Here is a 19,651-nt window from a genome sequence, read left to right as displayed (position 1 = left end):
TTTATGTAAAATATTATTTTGTAATAAGTGTTGTATGTATTAAAAAAACTACAGAACAAATAATAACCTTACATTTGTGTATTTAAGTAATAATTTTCGAAAAAAAAGATTTTCGTAACTTATGTCACTCTTTTTTAAATGTGACATGTAAAGTTTTCAAAACACAGCATTCAATTAGTCTTAAATCTCTTGGATAACACACTATTTTTTTGATACTTTAATCACTTTGATATTCTATTACTGCACTATAAGTATCTGTCAAACTATTATGAGAGTATCATTTATTTTCTTTTACGACCCGATTAAGATAAGCGATTCTTCCGACTTTTCAGTATCCTCAGCCAAATATAATACGAGTGTTCGTATTATAGAATGAGGATGGATGAGTGTGTAAAGCATTGCCAGTTTTGATACTGGATAGATCACAGTTTCCTTGAAGTTAGACGGAAATCAATACAGTCAAAAATTTTAATCTTAAAAGTATTTGATTGTGACCAAAATACTAACTCTGGCGCTACAAAGAGTGTGTACATTTCAGGAAAACCTATATCGTGTATAGAAAGTAAGCATATATTCAAATAAGCACCTACAAAATAGAAAGAAATAGAGCCCTCTGTATCAGCAGACACAGCCTTTGAAAAGGGGCGGGTGCTCATTCATCAGGGAAAGAAAGAAAGCGATATGGCATTCGGTTTAGCTGGGGCCCTTTCGGATAAGGGAGGTTTATCAAAACGCCCTTAAAATCTTTATGGCTTTATTATTGGAATGAATTCGTTTTTATAACGATCGTTGTGGTGTATAATAAGCGGCCTGACATAGGTACACGCTCGACGCAATATAAACTTATTAGGTGTATTTATGTAATTTAGTTTAAGTAAGCTAGTGGCTAACATCCATTTCTCATAAAAAATCTATTAACACAAACCTCCAGTCTGTGATGTGATCTTCTTAGGATTGGGCATGATAAAAAAGCTAATGCACTGACACACATAACAGAATAATTGACTCACCTGTGTGTAGATTAAAAACATGTTTATGAGATATATTAGTTATACACATAGGCACTGAGCGAGAAATAGCAATTTCTCGCTCAGTTTCGAGCTCTCTCTTTCCAGTTGATCACACTCAGTCTCTCTACCATGGTGGATTCGCTGCCAATCTCTTTGAGCTTGGACATGTCCGACATGTCCATGCGGCAGAGAAAAACAAGATGCGTTCCACATCCTCTGGGAATGTCCGAGAATGTGCTCCGAGAGGGAAGAGATGCTCAAGTCAGTTGTCGGAAGTCAAGACCTTGGTTGTCACACAGGCCAATTATGTTGCTTTTCATAAATTTGCGGCGTCTTACTGTGGGCGTGAAGATCTCTTCACATAATTTCTGTCTTCCGTTTTATTAGCTTTCTTTATTTTTATACGTAAACTAAATTCATTTTCCTTTATGTAATTTACATGTGTCTTTTTCTCCTCGGCACTTTGCTTTAGAGTAACTCCTTAAACTCAGTTAAAGCTCACTTAGAGCGTGGCAACCTCAGTCTTGGGTATCTGCTCCCGGGACATTACCAGGCGAAATAACTGAACAAATGCCTCACATCTCTAACGTAATGTACCTCGTGATACGCTCGACTAAGCCCGAGTGTTGTGCGGGGCGTTGGTTTGGAGGGTCTTTCATTTTTTTTGGTCTCTGCGTCCTCTCTTGACGTTATCCGCCCATCTACTCCGTGGATGGCCCAGGGGCCGTGTGCAGACAAGCGTTCCTACTCACCAACCCATCTGAATTTTTGTGTCCTCAAAACATTGATTATATTGGGCATAGGTACATTAATATTGTTCGCAGAGCTCAACATTTGTACGGATGCGCCACCTTTGGTTTTTTTAATCGGCACAAGTATTCTTCATATTCTTAGAATTTTAGTTTCCAATTAATATCTGGTCGTGGTTTGACTCAATGACAAAAAAAGACATTTTTTTTAAATAATTATAGTTATATATTGTAATGTATTGATTATTCATAACAATATATGAAGTATTTAACACCTACGGTGGCCGCACGCCTTAAGCGTCGGCCTATAGCGTCGGCCTATAGCGTCTAATACAAATATTGTTTTTTTCAATTTGTGTATAAGTCAGAGTATGGACCTAATAGGTTGAGCAAGTGGCTGACATCCATTTTTCGTAAACTCTGTGGTGGCCTGGTCAGTCATATAAAATAGTCGAAGAAAAGAACTGTATACATTTTACACAGATAATTTTATATAATCACATATATAAATTTGTGCTAGATTGAACAAAATACTATTTTATAATATATTGAAAGCTAATGATAGTATGAGAATTGAAAGTGATTGTCTTTTCAATTAATTTTATAGCAGTTGATTACTTTCCACTGATGTTGCACGGCTAGTTAATTAATAATTAACAAAGCCCATAGCAGTGAAAGAGCTGAGAGTTATATTATGGAGTTTTTCTGTTTTTAATTTTTCCATTTCAACAACAGCATTGTTTGAAATTTAATATAGCTGTACTTGGAATGGTAAATAAACCGCAAACACTATGCATTGTTACAGGGCTGTTACCGGGGCTAAAGAATTATATTTATTAAATTAAATATTCTGCTGTAAAAATAGTAAACAAAAAAAAACTAATTTGAAAAGAGTGATGGTGATTTTAAATGAATATTTTTCGCTGGCAAACAGAAGGCAGAAAACAATTATTTGAATCGTAGAAGAGAAGTAAAGTTACATATTATTATTTTACTGTAAATATTCTTCCATTATGGTACTTTTCTAATATTTAATTGAAAGTAAGAAGCTACGTGGGCATTTTAAAAACCAATTGTCATTGATTTATTTTGACCTTAAATTACAAGGAAGATATATTTCTTGTTTACATTCGACTGTAGAAAGGAAAAAGGGCGTAACCCTCAGTATTTCAAAATATATTTTATTGCATAATAATGTTGTATACGACTAAATACACGTTGTGTCCAAAAGATCTAAGCTGCAAATGCCAATTTATTATCCATCAGTTAACAAAAAAAGGAAGTGACATGGGAAAAACGATTTAAGCGTCGTTTTTTTTTTTTTTTTAAATTATTATCTTAATAATTATTATCAGATAAGGAATATAAAAATCAAATTATTAATCATCATGAACTTCAAGTTTATGACAAAAATGTTTTTCTGCCTCCTGTAAAATTAGATTTGTGTGGATAACCCCATTTTTCCTTTTAAAGTCGAATAATATACAGGTATTGCATCAGAATAATGCTAGCTGAAGTTAAATGGACGGTTAAAATGGGTCAAATACCTAATTATCTTTACTTATTCCATACCCAGTCTTTATCGAGTGTATTATAAGAAGCATGTAGGTGACGTGAGGTGTTTTTATAATATGATAATATCCTGAGACCTGAGTGCAATGATTCAAGACAGACATCGCTATCGAATTAATTAGTGTAGTTTAACTAGTAAATTCATTATAATGCTTTTGAAAACGGAAAATGGTTATTCAAATCATGATTTAAGGTTTGTATATTTACACATGCTATTATTCTTTATTAGACTTTATTTGAGACACAGCCCTGCTTTACAACCTAGAATCCAAACCACTGACCTATGCAGTTATCGTGGTCGAATTTCGATAATAGAAATTCACATCCGATGGTAGAATAAATGAGGAACTGTGGGATTCCTTTGAAAAGTCAAGTAGGAGTGCTTGCCTCGGTCGCCGGCGGCTAACGAGCGGCCACTTCAGAATTGCCACGTCGATGGTGAAAGGGGTAATCAAGTGTGTGTGGAGCACTTTGCTTTCGGGTGTGCGTACTTAGTGGATCGAAGCGGTACAATCATAAGTTATCAATGGAGTAGTACGCGCTATGAAAACTAAGCATTGTTATTATTTTCCTTTAATATATCATTTTTTTTATTGATTGTTAGTCATTCCATTAAACCTATTGATACTACCGATCTACTGTGGCATAGTTAGTAGCGCGGTTGTCTGTAATGCCTAGCTCTTGCACTCCTTCCTTCTTTCCTCAATGTTTCGGGCTTGTTGCAGAGGCCATTATCAAGAGATATGTGTTATGGTGAGTGTATGAATGCAAACGTCGTTCTAAGAATGCTAATAGGAATCAGATTAGCTAAGAATAAACGTTGCTTAGAGTAATGTATCAATCGTTACAACCAGAGATACAGTATCTGGGTTTCGCAGTCAAATTTGTGTCCTGTATCCATCAGTCATGAGTCACAGTAAATTTGTTAGTTTGGGAACAGAATGTTGTCTGACCATTTCAAAAATTTTGTGGATGAAATCGTCATATTTACGTAATTCAAAAACTAAAACAAAATACACTCTGAAACCTACTAACGGCATTTAATTAATCGTATTAACATCAAAATCATTAATGTTGTATTTGCTAGCCGATGAATTGTTGACTGAATATCGACTAAATATAGAAAGAACCTCTACAATAATCAATTAAATTTACAAGTTAATCCATTTTATTGAGATGTGGTTCCCACTATCAAAAATTAGTTTCAACTGTAACTCAACAGCAGAACGACAAATAAATAGCACGTGGGAATGCGGTATTTCTGTCGCTAGACAACATTATCACTTCTGTATTGCATGGCAGCTGCTATATCATGCAATGTTTATATCAACCGCTTTGCAGAAAAGCATATATGAGGCGTCTAATTCCAAAAAGCGATAAGTCCATACTTGGTCAAAATTGAGAAAAAAATACGCACGTACTCTTTGTATAATTTTACACAATATGTATTAATCTATAAATTCCAAAACGCGACATAACCCTATGAAAAAAAATATTTTAAGTCTCGATTTATTACAAAAAGCCGTAAAAGTCCGTATTTCATATTATTTAAAGCTTCGTTGATTTCGCGCGTGTTTAAGTCAACCAATAAGAGAACGTTCAATATTGAAAATGGCGTCTCCTATGCTGTAGCATCTGGTAAACTCATGGCCGTGCTACTGAAATATGTGCCTTATGTGGAATTAATTAAAAAGTGAGGTACAAGTAGCGCTACGTTCAATTTTATTTTGCCTATATTTTATTACATTTAAGAGTTTATCGGTTGAAACAAATTGGCATTTGGTTCTAATTTCGACATAACGGAAAAAAATAATCTCACTTTAAAACAAATAATTGAAGCTTGAAACATAAAAACGTTGTTTCCCGAAAATATTGAATTGTGGGCTTGTCGCTTTTTGTAATTAGACGCCTCATATGTTAGTGTGAGTTTTTTTTAAAGCGAGTGCGATACTAGCGATAATATTATTTTTGAAAGCGCATTCAAACATCTATATCGCCTTTGTTCACCGTTCCGTATCGTTTCACTGAGTACGCATTGTAACAGGATTGAAAAATATTCGAAATTAACTTATTTTTAATTTTTATAAAGAGTTGTGCGGAAACATATTGATGTTACAAGTCCTATTTATAAAATGAATGTATTACATTGTATACATTTCTAGAAGTATCTGTTTCTAGAAGCAGCATTCAATGTATGATTTTTATCAAGTGTGAATTATCCATAATATTGATACCTTATCTAATGTTATACTCAAAGTATTATAAAAGAAATCAAGTTACAATAATATTATATTGATCATCAGAACGATATTAAGTTAACTATCAGTTTAAAGTTACCGTAGTATTGTTCTGAAGATGAGTTTGTATACCTACCGAAAAAACTGATAACACAAATATCTCCGATTAACATTTTTTTCCATTATAAAACCAATTTAATGTATCATCGTCAGCATCAGCCAGGGTCGATCCAGTGCTGGATGAAAGCCTCCGATAGCTCCCTCCACTATTCTCGGTCCTTAGTTATTTGCTACCACGTACATCCACCAAAATTATGAGGCGTTTAGTGCCCCTTAAGTACCACTATAAAATGACGGCATCTGTCGAACGGTTCTCCACACGCCGAGTGACATGTCCAGCCCATTACCATATTATCTGCTTAGCAACCTCTATCACATCGCGTACTCTTTTATGCTTCATTATCTTTACGCGTTATGCCCAACATTCACCTTTCCATGGCACGTTGCGCTACTCGTAATTTTTGGATTTATCTTACATTAAGAGTCTATGTTTCATATGCATACGTGAGTGTTGGTAGCACACATTGGTTGAACACTTTACGCTTAAAACACAATGAGAGGTCACTTTTGAAGATACTATTCAACCGCCCAAATGCACTTTACGCCAGTTTGGTTCTGTGAGTTATCTCATCATCCACACTGCCGTCAATTGACATTTTGTTGTCCAATATAGACCTGCTTTTGGTTCGGCAAAGTAATTTATCATTACCTTTGTCTTCGACACATTTAATGTATCCTTTATCAATATTTATTTAAATGATACATGAACTGTGGATACAGTATCCCTAGCATTTGTACAATTATTACTACTCGAATTGCAAGAATTAAAACAATAAGTATGTCAATATACGTGAACGTGTTATAATTATACCAAGATTGAATAATATTATAATAATGTTACATTTTTACCACATTTTCTTAGCTCATATTCTTGTTTGTCCAATGGTTGTTTATCCAGTACAAATCTTGCAATTGATTTTTAACTAACTTCCCGACTAGCTAGACATTTGAACCTTTTAGAATATATTAGAACACGATGCCAATGCATTCTTTTAATACTTTTGGCCATCTTTAAGTAGAATTGAATTAATTTTAAATTAATTCTGTTTTGTATGAAAAATTATTTTGGAAGAAATCCGTAATCCAATCCACTATTATTGGTTGATAAAGGGGTGGTCCTTGCAACTAAATTATTAATATATACGTGCGTTACTATGGACATCAAAATGACATTTCAGTATTCTATATTTTGTTGGTTTGTTGCAAAATAGTAAAAAAATGATAGTTATATATTTATAATACGTATTTATTTAACATTTGTCCATATTCCAAAAATCGGTTACATAACGCATAAGATCACTAACTTTATACGTATGACTAAGCATAGAGCTTTAATTATGTTTAAATACTAATTCAGTTAGTTAAGTATATTTAACCAGACCCTACTAAAGTTTTTTTCTTTGTACCAGAGCTTTGCAGACGTTATATTAATATTTTTGAGTGAATCTGTGATAAGGCTGTTTTTTTAATCTTTCATAATTTATTGTTACAACTAGCACCTTAATAATGTTCTTAATTAAGTTTGACCCAAACTAATCCAGAGGTCATAACTTTAAGTGATTTTCATCGCACAGATGAATTTACTCGTCTGTTAATTTAGCAAGAGAAAATGCTTATTGCTTTAACAGTATTATTAATGCTACACTGGCTGTATACAACCAGACCTATCAATATCGTATGAACATTTTGTCAGAACATCCATGATTACTAACTAATGAAAAATTTATAATTTTTATATTAAATTGATAGAAAAATTGAGAATATTTAGTTTTATTGAGATTTTATATCAATCAATAATTAAATAAGACGGTAATTCAGTGAAACGGCAAATAATTTTCAACTATAGGTGCAACGAAATTTCGGACTGGCTGGCAAACGGAGAGCGAAGTCGAGCTGTGAACACGTCAATTTGTTTTGTGATGGCAACGGGGGAATTAATTCTTAAATTGTGTAAATATGACTAAAAAACGTCACCCATTTACTTGAAAAAGAAAACATATCAATGAATATATTATTATTATTAGTAATAAAACAATAAACATAACATTAAATGGACGCATGTTGACTTTTTATGACAAATTATGTTTTGTTCTGCACGCGTCATTTGTAAAATCTTCGCGTCGCGTAGTCACGATCGTTTTAGACCGTGCCCCAGCTGAAGTATAGTCTTAACTTAAAACATCTATCCGTTAAATTTACCATATAATATTTTTCCACTCTCTGGATAAATTTATAAATTGTGAAACTACGAAACGTTTTTAAATATTTATCCGCACCGTTTTTTGGTAGGTATATTAAATATAAATACATGTAATATAAGAAAATGCTCTAATAGAAGATAAAAGTTCTGCTGAATTATATTCCTTTATAATTATTGTAATATATCATAAAATATGTTGAATATTTTATTATTTAAATGTTTAATTTCACTCACATTTTTTGATATTTTTCTTTTGAATTAAATATACGTACTTTAAAGTAGTTTAAAAGAAAATTCATTACTTATTAGTCATCGGAATTATATATGAAGATATTTTATCTACACAAATCAGATACATCGTTTGTCCAATAAATTACAACGATTAAACTTTTTACCTTAGTACCCACGTTTGTATGGTGGTGGGCCAAGATAATATTAATTGAATAATGCAAGGTTGGATTCCTTTGAAACACTTCTAATTTTTAGCTATTTGTTTCCCGATATCATTTACTATATGCATTTGTTCATATTAAATTACAACCTGAATATTTTCATATACCGCACAGATTCCCAGTATTCTGATTAGGTAAGATTTTTTTTCGGTAAAGTGGATTTTGAAATGTGTGACACCGTCCGCACATCGGTGTATCCCAAAACTGTTTAATCTTAGTACACAGCGTCTTATATTATTATTTGTTGAGCCATTATGAGAAAACTTTCGACCTCCAATATTCTCTAATTTATTAGAATTTAATGCGGCTCTTGATGCATGTGCCTCAAAGTTTTCAAATTAAGGCTGCGAATTTCAGTGACAAGAAATAATAGTGTCTCTATCAAAATAAGCACGCCGTGATTAAATTATTCTGAGACTCTATTTTGGCTAGCAAGATAATTATTTACCTGCCTGAAACAAGTGCGGTGATAGTTATATCTGATCAGGTGAAAATAATAAGACAAGAATTATTATTAACCACAAGTGCGTTTGGTTGAAGCAGTGTATTAGATATTATGTAATACTATCTATATTTAGGGATGAATGACGTCGGGTTCGTTGCGTGTTCAAAAATCACGTCGGTTTTACCACTTTGGCGGTAGATGACTGGTAGAAGAGATAAAGTCGTTGTTGCTTGAAGGTTTTTTGAGGAGAGCGTTTATTGGTTTGTACAAGAATAAATAAATACAGTGATAAAGATGACAGCTTGCGATTATAATCGCGGGTACATATGTATTGGTGAAATCGATGTGATCGAGAGATTAATTATATTAATGAACTGAGAGACTTGACTCGAGTGATCGGAGTCAATGTGAGAGTGGTGCGTCGAGTGACGGACTCGTGAAGATAGTGAAAATTTATGGATTGTTCTTCCTATTTCCTTCCTTCCAATGAAGGGGCGGATGATCTCGCAAAGGAATTTAGCCAATTAGGGATGCCATATCAGTGGATATCAGAAAACTTGGACTGGAATGAGGCCATAAAGAAAATGTGTCAAAGCATGTAGATAGATTTTCACCATAGGGTATCTCTAGAAAAGAGTATATGGAGTAAGTCCATTCTACTATCTCCACGGTTTGTGCCCTAGTTTGTAGAGTCTCCCTTGAAGAGAAATGAGCTTAAGCTGAGACTGAGACTAAGAACAGATCACACAATGGGTAAATGATTTGATTTCCTCATGGGAAGAAGCGATTCGCATCTATGCGATGAATGTGATGTTTTGGAGTATATTGTACATATAGCAGTACAATACCCTAATAATGAACGACACAGAGTACAGCTGCGAATTGCGGATATCTTTGTAGAATGTCGACGAATTGAAAAGTGCCCTGGCGGTGGGTAAGACGAAAGAGCTTGGCAAAATTGTAAAGTTCTTTAACAGAATTGGAGTGAGGACCTGATCGGCGGAACCCTTCTAGAAGAGAAGATGCGATATGACAGCGAGTCGCAGTCAAAGCTTCGGTAAAATCATAAAAAATTAATAAATCATAATTGACCGTACTGATCTAGTTGTGATTGAAATGCTGACATCGTTTTCGATTCATTGTTTTGTTTTGACAACAAAACATACATATTAAAATGTGTCACCCATGTGATGCTTAGTAGTATCATTGATACATATACGAGTATAATGTTTATAGGATGCTGACATGACCTGGAATGATTGGCGAGTAACAAAGATTCTTGGAGGTGTCGTGTGGTGTCCATATACTTCAGTTAAGGAGCGGAGATAGCGAAATAAATATGCGGCTCTTCTGCTTTTACCAAGTTTCAAATGGCCTTTGTAATGTTTTTAGTGATAAAATACAATAGCAATAACACTTAGTCAAAATCAAGGCAATAGTATAGGTGAAGTTAACTGATAATTGTAACAAAATGAGGGATTGAAGCTATCAAGTCAGAAGTAGAAAGTTATGTCAAAATATTATATATTCTAGTGTGTTGTAAATTTCGATGGCATTATTGATGTGTAGAACTGTGGCAAAGTTTAATCAGATTCCGCGACTCGTCTTCATAAAAGATTCATTACATTAATTATAGAATTGCAAGGGGGTATGTTTAAGGCACCCGCTTAAATAAAAGAGGGTGTGTGTGTGGAGGCAGAAGGGTGGTGTACGGGGCGAAGCGGCAGAAAGGGGAATTAAAAGATTTATTCCCGTATAATGGACGGGGAAATAAGGCATCGTCCCGGCGTTGGGTACATAATATTGTAAACCTTATGAAAATGGCAGTTGTGCTACACTTTCAATTCACTTTTATTTTAAACAAATAAAAATGTAATTATTCTTTCCCCAAGAGATGTGACCTACAAGAGAAGAAAAAAGAAATTGGACGACTGTACTAAACAGAGCTTTTATTTTAAAATACTTGATGGCGATTGTAAATGAGGTTTTAATTGATAACTTTAGAAAAGGGTACAATGTGGTTAAGTTTTTCCTTTGAGATTTTAAAAGTTTTGTATTGAGTACTATGTCATTATGTTCCTCCATTTACTTCTCAACTTCCAGCGTATCTATTCTATATACAATACTGCTTTCGGTCGCTACGGCAGCTATCGTGAGTAGGTTTGTATTGAAATATTAGCATTTATTGTAATAATTACAACTAACTTATAAGTTATAATAAGTTAGTTATAATTGTTACACTAAGTGCTAAAACTTCAATACAAGTCTACCCTAGATAGCTGCCGTAGCGGTCGAAAGCAGTATTGTGTATAAAATAGATGCGTTGGATTATAATTATGATGTAGTATTTTTGTGTTATTTTGTTGTTTAGTATTTCGTAAGGTTTTTGGAGGTCAATTTCGTTATTATGTTGTCTGAACAGAGATTCCAAAGCCTATCGCTCGTTTTATAGTAATGGGCAGTTATTGATGATGTGCGATACTGTTAGAAACGTATTGCCATCACATAGATTTCAGTAATCATCCTTCAGTTTGAATATAATATTATTGAGATATACTCTCAGTACTCCGTGGCATGCTAGTATCTATGTGTGTTCGTGAGATGTTAGTATGATGTTAGTATGTTCCTGGCAAGAGTGATAGCATAATTTTGAATACATTTCCGTGTTATTGATACTGTGGCGATTATTGTATTTATCTGCTCTCCCGTAAGTGTATTGTATCTTCACTTGTGAGAATTATATTCTATGCGTTGGCAGCATAGCTTGTTTAGAATTGATAAGCCAATCACTTAAGTTGCAAAAACTTTGCTATTTTACTAGTAATAGCATCACAACCTTGTCATCACATACTACAAAAATATAGTAAAGGCCTTCATCCAGCATTGGATCGAAACCGGCTGATGATGATATATCTCGAAGGCCCATTGCACTCATTGGGCCGTCCAACCTGGTCGCCACAAAGACAATTTTTATTTCTTTTAAAAAAAATTCGGCGTCTTACTGCGGGCGTGAAGATCTCTTCACATAAATTTTGCTCTCCGTATTGATTAGATTCGTTTTTGTTATTCCTTTTCCTTTTATTAATTCTCCATGCCTTTCTCTACCACGGCGCTTTGTATTAGAGAAAAATCATTAGAATCAGTCAAAGCTCACTTGAGACTTGGGTATTTGCTCCTGAGACATTACCAGTGCGGAAAACTGCCGATTCTTTACATCCAAACGTAGGGAGGGCCTCGTGATATGCTCGATTGAGACCGAGTGTGGTGCGAGGCGGATTGTTTGGAGGGGTCAGTGTTTGTGTTGTAGGTATCTGTAGTTGTTTTTATTCAAATTATATTTGAATTGTTTATTACATCCAACTACTAAGATTAGTGCTTTTATATGGATACATAAGTATTTGATTAATAAACATAGAACTGTTTTTATGTTAGATTATTGTTTCATGTCTATTTTAATATTACACGATTGAATAGATTTGTGATTTTAGTAGTTTAATGTCTATTGTAGACAAATATAGTATTAATACTATCAACCGATGGTACTTGTTGGAATTTGACTTTAAATTCTAATGGATTTAAGTGTTGTACTATTCCATTTACTATTCATAATTTATTTGTTATCTTTTATCGTGACCCTTGATTTGATAGGTAGGTAATGGAGTTTTTACCTACTTTATTGTACTGATTGGTTATATAAGTTAGAGTTAATTAACAGTACCTGAAGATGCCGAAAGGCGAAACCCGGGTCGCCAAAAACGACTCAAATGAAATAGTACAAAACTTACATCCATTAGAATTTAAATACAGTATCATTCAATTGAGAGATTATTTGTGAACTGCTTGATTGAAAGGTTTGACATCAACTACTCATTATATCTAATACAATATAATATGATACTTCATTATCATTATCATGTCTATATAATTATGTTATGTCTCATTTGTTTGCGTATAAAAATATCGTATTTTACGATCCTGTATTAAAAGTAGTAAACCTTTTTGAAGTTATACTTCTTTTGGGGCGTTTGGTAGAGAGTGAAATTGAGAGCTGCGCACTCACACCGTTGCGAACGTGCGCGACAGTATGAAGTTAGCTGCGAATCAGTCAGCTATATACAAACGCAAGTTTTATATTATAATTGTTCTGTTGCCTAGGCAACGAATTTATTATTATCGGCCATTTGCAATTCCTAACGTAAACAAACGATTAAACGTCAGTCAGAGTGACAGTTGTTAGTTTAAAAATAAAAACAACGAGAAATAATTATATAATTTAGTAATATAAGTCAAAGTGTATATAAATAAACCAAGGGTGCTCCAATAAGCGGTATTTTTTCTTGAGTGTGTAATTTAACAAGATAATTACGAGCTGGTTGAAGAATCTAGGTTATCACAAGTTTATTTTTTGTTTTGTTACGCCAAAGAAGTATAACTTCTAACGCGCGTATATAACACACAGATTTTTTAAACTAAAATATAATATTTATTATTATAATTATTATTGAATAGTGTTGGCGATCCCTCGACATTTTAAGTTATTTACAACCGTAGCGCAAGCCCTCTCGCGAAGCAGGCGACACATATTTTACAAGACTTACTAACCTATAAATAATTGTTATAGCATACACACTTAATTAAATATATAAAGTAAGCGAAAGCATCTCACACACGCGGACCCTGGCAACGCCCACCACCCCCACATCTAGCTCAAATTAATCACCTGGCGGGGGGCGGCTCTAATTATTCACGCCGCACTTTAATTTGTTTTAATTACCTGAAGATAATCGTCTTCTCTTCGGGATGTGTTTCAGAGTTTGCATTGTAATTGTCAGGTTCACGAGCGGGTGCCTCCTTGTTATCGCGATGTCACCGTGTTCACCTGTCTGCAATGATATTGTGTTTACATTGGAAGGGTTCTGACTCTGAGTGATGGCAGAAGTTCTTATTTTATGGTAATGAATACATAGTAGATGATTTAGGCATAGTTGCCTTGAAAAACTCATAGACAGAGAGGGATTCATACGTACTTACTCGTATCCGGAAATTTGTACGTAAACAGTTCATCGTGGGACACTTATTCGTGCGCCGCAGTACGTGAAACATGAGTGAGTGTAACATTATTTAATCAAATGATGAGTTCTTCGTTGAACATTTCACTGTGGAATACATTTGTACGTATGCTACAACATGCGGAGATGTCTTTACTAGGTTAGGTTGGGTTAGGGTTAATCTAATTGGAACAGTACTATTTGAAAACTATCGCCGCATTTTGTAAAATACGTATAAATGTATTCCACGGTGAAATGTTCAACGAAGAACTCGTCATTTGATAAAATGTTATACGAACTCATGTTTCACGTATTGCGGCGCACACATAAGTGTCCTACGATGAACTGCATACGTACAATTTACATGTAACCGTACTTACTAGGCTAGTAGCTTAAATATTTTAGTAATGCATAAATTGGCTTTTGAGGCTCTTCAAAATTATGTTTATTCTCAATTTCTCAATCTCCATAGCTCACGGGTTTCGTTTGATATGCCTCCGTGGGTCCGTCCGCATGCGAGTCTAATTAGCCACGCCGACTTGATATCAATCAAGGTCATCTTAAATGCATTTGAAAAGTTTGCTGTGTCATAATATTATGGAGGACGAAATAATTCCGATCCATCCATAAATTCGTCACTTTTAAATCCTGACTCCTATGTTTTAGCAGAGTCAACATTCTTTTTTTTATTTTCTAAGCTCTTTCTCTAAGCACCAAGGTGCATGATTATTACTTCAGTCCCGTGTAGCTTTGTTTCGGGACAAAGAAGCGCGGCACTAAATTCTTTTCATTCTGATACGTTTATAGCGTCATCGAAGGCGGCTGGGCACAATTCGCGGGTGCATAAATAGATGGCGGATGGAGATGGTGTAATTTAAATCATTCTGATCCTATTCACTGACATCCCGTGAGCGTAGGGTGGTCATGCGTTGCATAGCGGCGGTGAATGAAGGAACAAATTCAAAAATTGCAATTTTTGAGATCGGTGGAGGTTTTCAATGAAGCAGACGATGCGGACGCTTCTTTAGACAATATTAACATCTTAGTTTAAACTATTGTTATATTGAAATACACATGCATTACATAATATAATTGTAATGGCGGTTTATCGCACAGACAACATTGTCATAAGGGTGCTTCGAAACAATGTCAGCTTTGCAGACCTTCGCATACAATATAAGACCACCACTGTTTGAGAGTAAGTTTCGTGAAAATGCTCTAATTCTCAGTAGATGATGTGTATGTCAATTCAAAAATTGTTTATCGCATTTGTCTGTTTAAGATAGCCGAACATAAATAAGAAAATATATAAGTAGATTACTAACAAATTTCCAGACAATTTCAAACTTAAAATGAAAAGAGGATGCCATTCTAAATCTAATTAAGGGGGGCACTTTACCCGGGGACGTCAAGAGTTTTACCGGAAAATAATTCCCCTAAAGGGGAGACTGCATAATAATACATAATAGTAGTGCCTAGTAATAATAATAATAAAAAAATCAGCACTCATATAATATGCTGTGCTACATCTGCCATCTGGGAAAATGGGGAATTATTTCCATTTTTTAAATAATAATAAAAATAAAATAAAAAACCTTTTTATTTCTTACAAACAAAAGTAAATGACAGTTAATTGACTATATCTAATGAATATATGATATATAACCTATGAATATATATATTATGTATATATATCTATCTATGATTGTATTATCTACTTATATTCTAGTTTATATAAAATTAATTATTATCATTTTTGTATAATACATATATACCTATATTAGGATTTTTTATTTTGTATATAATACTATTAGATAGTGTTTATAAACTAGACAGAGGTATGTAATTTGTTTGTTTGGTTTGTCAGAACCTCTCTTCGGGTGAAGGCCTCCTCCAAAGAGTCCTACTGGACTTTTTGGCTATTTGTAGCCAATTTGGGCCTGCTGTTTTAATGATGATTATATCTTATTAACGGCTGAAAATATCAAAAACTTTTGATAATAAAATGTTAAGAAAATTAGAAGCTACGAATCTTTGATAAAAAAGCACCTATATATTATAAAAAAAACAATTCTTTTTAAAGTTGATTATTTGGGACATTTTTTACTTATGCGCTTGGCAGTTATCTTCTTCATCTCTTGTGTGGATCTGTAATAACAATTTTTTTCTATTTTATTTGCAGGTTATGGAAGCATCGCTCCCAGAACAGCGCTCGGTAAAGCAGTGACGATGGGCTACGCAGTCCTGGGAATCCCCTTGACCCTCCTATACCTGAGCGTGGTGGGGACCTTACTCTCCCGTCTTGCAAGGAGCGTGTTCTCTCGCGCCCTGTGCTGCTGCCTCTGCACAGGATGCGGTTACTGCTGCTACGACGAGCAGCGAATGGAGAGACGCGAGCGCGACAGAAAACTCCACCGCCAAGGTACAGCAGATCAGCTGATGCAAGAGCCATATTATGTCAGATCACCTTCAGGGACTATTATTTCTGCTTCACAGGCGCACAGAAATAATCATCCGTCACCGATCAAAGAGAAACCAGGATTTTTAAAAGACTGCGATTCGATGAGCTGCGGAGATACTGACTCTAGAGCATCATTTCGTGGTCTTTCAATTCTTGCACCAGTTTTGCTATGTCTCGTTATGATTGCGTCGTACATTATACTTGGAGGTTTTGTGCTGTACAAGCTAGAAAATTGGAAGTTACTAGACGGTATTTACTTTTGCTTCATGAGTCTCAGCACGATCGGTTTTGGTGACTTGGTACCAGGCTCTGGACCCCATTACAGAAAGCGAGAATCGAACGGGACAATTTGGTTTTGTTCGATTTACATAATATCAGGTCTCGCATTGACGGCGATGTGTTTTAATGTCTTGCACGATGAGATCGTTCACCGCTTGAAGCACCAAGAGAGAGTTCTTCGGGCCGGAGTCCAGCGTGCTCTCAAGCACCAGGAGATGATCGGGCGCCAGGCTGTATCCTGACAGTTCGGCGTCGACGAGATGATCTCCAAGGATAGGATGTACAGAAGGAATCTGACGGAAGAGACTTTGCTCAGTTCGACTAACTCAAATTCGGTGCTGTTCAATACGCCGGATGGAGATATGGACGGAGGAATGGAGGGCAATACAATCACCAGGGAGCCCAAGTCTACTCCGCTTCCTGAGATGCTGAATCATGTGACAGCTGGACAGAGATCAGCTGTTTATACTGTCAAAGAAGAGCCGGAAGTTGAAGATGTAACAGAAATGTAAATTTATTTCACGACTGCTAAAAACATATACTGACATAATAATAATGTTTTTTTTGTAAATAAATGGCATTACATTTTGATTTGACCCATAAAAATAAGCAGGTAAATTAATTTTCATTTTTTAATTGAATTTAAGAAACACGCGTTAATAGAAATCAGATACATAAATATTTTTTCTACTATGGTTACATAAGATTTTTCAATAGAGGGATGGTATCTTTCAAAAACTTTTACCGTCATTTTCTGACAGTTGTATTCGTTTATTATATATGTCATTTTCTTTTTTAATTTGGTACACAATTCAACAACGTCTTAAAAAAATATATATCCCAATTATACTGCCCTTCCAATGAAGAAGGCAGTAACTACCAAAATTTATGAAATTTAGTTGTAAATGCCATCCGTTACGTAATTTTGAAAGTTATAAAATATTCTGTATGATTACAAAAATACCGTTAAAATCCTTAGTGAAAAAATGGACATCTGCTACAGTAATACACATTTCTTAGCAAAAAGGTAGCAATTGTACCGATTTATTTCAGTTACTGCATGTTTATTATTACTTTATATTTAAACATCCTACTAATTAAAAATATCACCGTACTTAAATTTGAAAAATAAAACACATTATGTCATTATTTATCTCGAAAGTGTTTGAGTCAGTTACTGCCTTCTTTCTTGGAAAGGCATTATACCCTGTTTATGCAAAGAAAATCGTATTTACAACGTGGGTCATTTTTGGCTGAACGGTATCGTCAAAAAGAGAAATCTGAAATCTGTGCATTCTTTAAAAAAACGTTTTGTGCGGTATTTGGTCTGGAAATGATAATCATTGACTCATATTTCTTCCAAGATAGGCTGATGTTGCACTGACTGTTAAAGGTAACCGATGGCATTTCTTTTAACTCAATATGACGGTATGGCTTGTCATACATGTGGTTCCTTGGCGTCATATGCCATACATCTCGAGAGACTATGGATTTACTGATGGAGCATCCAAAGATAGCTGGTTCTTTGAAAAGCCTAACTCCTTCACAGTAATTTCATGAATATCAATTAGGACAATTATGTGGATGTATCAGACGTAGATACGTTAATTTTGATTCAATTATCGTGTTTGTAATATTTATATCTTGAAACAGTATTAATTATGGTATCTATTTTTTATAGAATTTAATAAACAGTAGAATATGGTGAATATGATTGTCTGTCGTTCTATAATATATTAGTTTATTTAACATAAATATTTTGGAAACACCACAGTAAAATAACTGTTAGAAAAAAATAGTGTGAATAATATGGCACCAGGCAGGACTCGAACCTGCATCCATCCATCGGATGTTGACCTTGCTTTACCTAGTTACCTACCTGCATCCTACCTAATTCCAACGAAATTAATTAATAATCATGAAAATGAAGCGCTTTATAAAATACTAGCGACCGGCTATTGGGGTTAGAATAATGTTTTTTCTTTTAAATAACAATGCCCTTGCTTTTTCGTACACGTTGGTTGAGAGAATTAATTACATTGAGTCATTTACATATTCGCATTTATAGTTATATTGAAAAATTGCTCAATTACAATTTTTATGTAAAGTGTGCAATGCATAGTTAATTTTTTAATTTTTTTATTAAGCTACGAAGTCTCAATTATTGCGTCTTATTTAGCAAACACAGTTAATTGTATTTCTTCATTTAGGTACGTCTTTTAACGAATTTTCTTTTCAGAATGGCCAGAATTAAATATTGTGTGTAGTTGTTTTGTTGTTTAGTATTTCGTGAAGTGTTTCGAGGTCAATCTCATGATTATGTTTTGTAAACAAAGTTTCGAGAACTCATTGCTCCTTTTCTAGTATTAAACTGTCGTTGATGACATGCCACCAAGTTTAATATGTGTAGCTTTGCACGTCTTGCTTAATAATTTAATGAATATTTTTTTTATTCAACGTATAATTCACAAGATTTGATAGTGTAATATTCTTCCTTGAATTTGCATAATTTGAGAGTATTTAAATTAAACCACAAAACCCAGTCAACTAATATTAGCGATATTTGTAAAGCGCTTCAGTCGCATGTATATAAGTTAATTTCGACGTAATTAGGTAAGACGCAGGTAACTTTTACATATTGAGAATTGAGATGCAGCAAACATACTTTTAAATACGTCAAACTAGATTGCAAATGCATCTGATTATAATCAAGTACGATGCAGTGCTTTGTGTTACCAATTATGGATTGACTGTAATATGAGTGACATCTGTGCTATTTTGAATCATGAAAAATAACAGAAACTCGTTGTCGTGTTAAGTAGTTAGAATAGCACTGTTGAGGTGTTTCTAAATAATGTATGTTCAATAAAGAATGTTCTATTTTCAAATTTATTTGACTGAACGTGTGCCAAAATGATTTATTTATATATCAATACAAAAATATCACGTGGAAATATGAAAATGATTACTGTGATTGAAAAACTTCGGGCGAAACAAATAAACGAATTCGAAGCAAAGTGAAAGCCCATAACCGGAAAATCGTTCGAAGCATTTTCTCAGTATTGACAGTGATGTTTT

At 34.2% G+C, this 19,651-nt stretch overlaps 1 pseudogene; it reads left to right on the top strand.

The window, feature by feature from the left end:
- LOC147069605 (uncharacterized) overlaps window positions 1-17,085 on the top strand; it is a 50,613-nt pseudogene extending 33,528 nt beyond the window's left edge.
- The last annotated feature ends 2,566 nt before the right edge of the window (window positions 17,086-19,651 follow it).

This window comes from Rhyacophila brunnea, unplaced genomic scaffold, assembly GCF_057557595.1.
Source record: "Rhyacophila brunnea isolate RB1 unplaced genomic scaffold, BYU_Rbru_1.0 scaffold_23, whole genome shotgun sequence".
NCBI lineage: Eukaryota > Metazoa > Arthropoda > Insecta > Trichoptera > Rhyacophilidae > Rhyacophila > Rhyacophila brunnea.
This window is presented reverse-complemented; position numbering and strand designations above follow the sequence as displayed.